Source organism: Humulus lupulus, chromosome 4 (genome assembly GCF_963169125.1).
Source record: "Humulus lupulus chromosome 4, drHumLupu1.1, whole genome shotgun sequence".
In the NCBI taxonomy this organism is placed as follows: Eukaryota; Viridiplantae; Streptophyta; class Magnoliopsida; order Rosales; family Cannabaceae; genus Humulus; species Humulus lupulus.
In genome coordinates, this window is record NC_084796.1 from 176,102,233 (window position 1) to 176,107,435 (window position 5,203).

A 5,203-nucleotide genomic window follows, 5' to 3' on the forward strand; every position below is an offset into this window, starting at 1 on the left:
CAAAATACCTCCACTAAGATGTCCTACTACATCAGAAATTCAGATCAAGATTACATGTATTCATAATACTAGTGAACTGTACTTACAATATTTAATCCAAAGATTCCATATAACTTTGTTTTACTGTGAACTATTTAAATCCGTTCCCTACAATCTTAATCCTCTCATACCAATACAAGATTGTGGTCACAATAACGAATTTGAGAATTTTCCTATATTCATATAATATTATTCTAATAATAATAATAAACAATAAATATACGCTAAAATTCATTTCAATTATTTATTTCATAATATATTGTTCAATACATATGCTTTAAAGGGCACTAATCGGAACAATCTCCCACTCGCCCTAAAGAAAATGAGGCATCTCCCTCAAAACCATATTGTTAACAACATCTTTAAATAACTTGGTAAACAAAGTCTTAGTAAAAGGATCGATAAGGTTATGCTCCGAAGCTATCTTCATAACTCCTACATCTCCTCTGTGAATAATATCACCGATAAAGTAATATTTCCTCTCAATATGCTTTCCCCTCTTATGACTCCTTGATTCCTTTGAGTTAGCTACCGTCCCACTATTGTCACTGTACATGACTAGTGGCTTATCCATGTCTGAAACCACTTCCAGATCAGAATTGAACTTTTTGAACCACACAACCTCTTTAGCTGCTTCATAATCCACTGTGTGTTCGGATTCCATGGCAGAATGTGCGATATTGGTTTGTTTAATACTATGCCAGACCACAACTCCTCCACCAAGTGTGAACACCAATCCATAAGTCAATTTATGACTATCTCTGTCTGATTGAAAAGTAGAATCAGTGTATTTAGTGGGGTTTAGGTCGCCACCTGGATATACAAGCATTTATTCCGTGGTTTTCCTAAGATACTTGAGAATATTCTTTACTGCAACCCAATAATTCAATCTTGGATTGGATTGATAATGATTGACTATCCCTACTGCATAACAAATTTCAGGTCTTGTATACAACATGGCGTACATTAGACTGTCTGCCGCAGAGGTGTAGGGGTACTATCTCATATCCTCTTCTTCTTTAGGTGTCTTAGGGCATTGATCCTTAGATAGGAAAATTCATAATAATAGCTAATCATCATGGATCCAAGAGATGCTTTGAATTTTTTTTTCTTTTGCTATGTATCCTGCAACCCCAAGTGGTTGGCGAGATTTATCTCTTCGGGCACTTTGATCATTTTGCCCTTGTATACACTTTTAGAATTTCAATTGAAAATGGGTGCTCATGAGTTATATACTTGCTTGCATAAATGAGAAATGTAATACACATATAAGAAACATATTTCATTGATGATGAGTAGAATACAAAGGTACACGCAACAATAAAGTATCTGCGAGATCACGAGGGCAACTAGGTGACCTCTTTGATTCATAACTACCTAGGTAGAGAGGACTTACTACCACGTTGGGAGGTTATCCAGGGTAACCTCTTTGATTCATCGTACCAAACATAAAACCTTACCAGATATTCCCTCCCATGGCGTATGTTGGTGGGAATTACTTGGGTCACATTGTAGGTCTCTTCGCCCCCAACACCATTGACATCATGAGCTTTCAGGACTTGGTGAATCTACCTAGTAGGAAGCTGTTGCGTTCTCTAGTATCCTAGAATGTTTTTGGGTGTTTATGGGGGGTGGCTTAATGTAACGACCCGAAAATTACTAATAAGGCTTAAGGGCCTTGATTAGTGTGCCGGGAGGGCACAACTGGAAGTTATCTGAATTAACGTTGAAAATGCATGATTATGTGACAAGCATGCTTATATGATTATTTGGATATATGTGATGCATGACTATGTGTATTAGTATGCATGTAGGCCCTGATTAGGTTATAAGGGTATTTTTGTAATTTTGGCCCATTGAGGGCATAAATGTAGATATTTCTGATAAAATGTTGAGACCACATTATTATGTGGATATATCTGCAACTTGTGATTCAAGGCAATCCTAGTGAGCGGTTTAGCGGAGAAGTCACGGCGGGGATTTATACCCGGCTCGGGGTGAGTCTGGGGGTATTTCTTGGAATTTGAGAAGTATGTTTGAGATTATTTGATATTGAGAAATATAACTGGTGATTAGTTAGGTATCGGGATGTAAGCGGTAAATATTAAAGACACTCGAGGAATTAGTGGGAATTGGGAGTAATGACCAAAATGCCCTTAGAATGATTTAAAGGTTTAGTTATTATTGGGAGGGAAATATGGTCATTTGGACTACTAAGGGAAAGTTATGTTATGCTTTATGGATTTAGTGGAAGTTGTAGAAAGACTCAGAAGCTAAAGGAAAGGAAAGAGAAGAGAAGGAAAGAAAGAAGAAAGAACAAGGGACTTTCTCTCTCTCTGTCAGTTTGGCCATACTTCACCATTCTTTGTGAGTTTTGGAGCTGGAAATCCAAAGTAAGCTCAGCTTGGAGCTTAGGGCTAAGACCTTGGTGAATCTAGAAGAGCTAGCAGGGATTAGCCACTCAATTGAGGTAAGTTTCAAGATTTCTTGATGTGTTTTTCTGAGTTTAATTGAGATGGTTTCTAAGCTTGATTTTTGGATTGAATAAAGGGAAATAACCTTGAGGAGTTGAAGGGCTTGAGGCTGGTTGGATGCTAGAGATAACTTAAGGTCAAAATTCTCCATAGGAGGTAACAAACTCTGGCTTTGAAGTTCTAAGTTTATGAGTTTCTGGTTAAATCTTTGAGTTCTTGGGTACAATGTTTGTTTTCTTAGTTTGATGATGCATGTTGATAAGTCTTGTGTTATTGGGTTGTGTGGGGTGAAATATAGGTGGTGGTAGACTCAATTTAGTGTGTAGTTGAGGTTTGGAAGGGTTCCAAGGGGTTTTGGTTCGAGGAAAATCGAAGGAAGAAAAATAGGGTGTTGCTGGCCTGTGACTTGCGTTGTAGCGCTAGCCTTTGGGCGCTACAGCGCTAGGCTTGGGTTTCCTGGTGCTTTTGGTTCTGTTTGTAGCGCTATAGCGCCCTCTTTGTAGCGCTGTAGCGCTACCCTGTTTCTAGAAAGAGGTTTTTGGGTTATTTCTTATGGCTTTTGCCCGGGGGTTCGGGGTTTGATTCCACCACCCCGTTTGGTGAAATTAGGGCTTCCCGAGGGCTCGGAATTGGCCCTGAGGCTAGGTTTCGAATTCGAGGTTTGGTGATGATTTTGATCTATGGCTGTGACTAAGTGTATGCTAGGGCTCGGACGGGATCGTGCTTGAGGATCAAATTGGACAAAGCTAGCGAAATCTAAAGGTAAGAAAACTGCACCCGGTTATGTGTTTGTGATGGGACTAAGAGCTCCCTATATCTGTATGATGTCATAGATGGTATTATGCCATGGGACATGTGATATACGACCTAAGGGTGTTGTAAATGATACTTGCGCACAGGGCGCGACTCGGCCACTGGTAGCCGAGGATAGCTTAACATTCACTAAGCTCGGTTTAAGCGGGCCGGAGTCAGTGGGATAAATCGAGGGTGCGGCCTAACGGCGTTAACCTTAGTTATCATATGTGATTTGACTACTGATATGAAATGATATATTTGGTATGTTGAATACTTGATTAACGTGAATGCTTAGACTGTTGAGTACATGCTTATGCGGTATGGGTTATCTGATCGTCTGTTGAATGATTATGCTCTATTATTGTGTTTTCTTGTTGGGCCTTGGCTCATGGGTGCTACGTGGTGCAAGTAAAGGCAAAGGCAAGTTGGACCCACCCTGAGATGGAGAGCTGCGGGGCTGAATGTACATAGTCAGCTGATCGGCCGCCACGACCGAGGAGTTGAAACAGGACAAGAAAAGTCTATTTGTCTGTTTTGCTTTAGAGTGGTCAGCAACTATATTTAAATCTTGAATCTTTTGTAAACGGTCTTAAACTTACTAATTTTGGGATCCCATGTACTAAAATTTTCAAATGTATGAAAAGTAGCTTTTGAGACCAAAATCTTTTAACCCTAGTTCTATTATAGTTTCAATGACACGTTTTGAGTTAAATGACTTGATTAGCAAGTCTTGCACCTTTATAAACACATAGTGTAACAGTCTTGGCTATCCAGGGTGTTACAACTTGGTATCAGAGCATCCTAGGTTTAAGGGTTCATGAAGACTGGTTGGAAATGTACATTTGCTGCGAAAGACAAGCTCGACTCAGGGTTTGGTAATTGTGTATATGGTTATATGCTTATATGAACAGAGTGGAATATGACTGTTGATACCTGCTTGATTAATAGGGAGCATGAGATACTGATAGGGCCTGGCCCTTGACTATTGCATGATGAGATTGAAGCGTGCTGATTAGCATTGCTATTGCATGTGAATGAATATTTGGATAATGGTTTGCATACTGAATGTATGTGGTTAACGATTTAAATTGAATTCATATGTCATATCTGTTTATTGGCTAGTAGGAAGCAAGATGAAACGTGAGTATACTTGGTTGTGGTAAAATTCAGTAGCTAAATGCAAAGTATTGTGGATTTGTGTTTAATATGCTTTATGTGTGCATGATAACTGTGGTTATTTGGACCTGGTTGTGGAACGACTCGGAGTGTGAATCTTAGGGCTGAGAAGTTTAGTCAGTAGTGGCGGATGAACTCAAATGGTTTGTGTCTAGAATGGTTAAGTGGACTTGGCATTGTTTTATAGGGGGATTGCAAATGATAGTTGGATTTGGAAACCTCCATCTACTCCTGAAAGCTGCAGCAGATGATCGCTAGTTTGTACATAAGTTGTGGGGTTTAATGGTTGAGACTAGGTGGAAGAACAGTGGACTTCCCTGGGGAAGGAGCTGTTTTGTATGCTTTGACTGTGAGATTACCAATGTTGGTTTAATGTGAGGGTATAGACAGATAAGGGTACTTTATGAAAGGCCTCAAAGGCGTTATCCTATGGTTTTGAGGAGAGTTTGGATTGCCTAAGAACTGGTCAGCGGATGGGCAAAGTTAATTCCATCCTTGGTTATATGGAGATGAGAGGTCATGATTAAGGGGTTGTGCTAAGTATTTGTGGCAAGAGAATGCCTGGAAATGGTACTCGGATCAAGACATTAACATGATGGGTTGGAAAGGACTTAGATGGTGAATTGATAAAAGAGGTTATAAAGACATGGTTTGAGTTGCGGAGACTGGTAGGCTTATAAGCCTGATTTGGAATGATAAGGTGACAACAGTGGATGTCA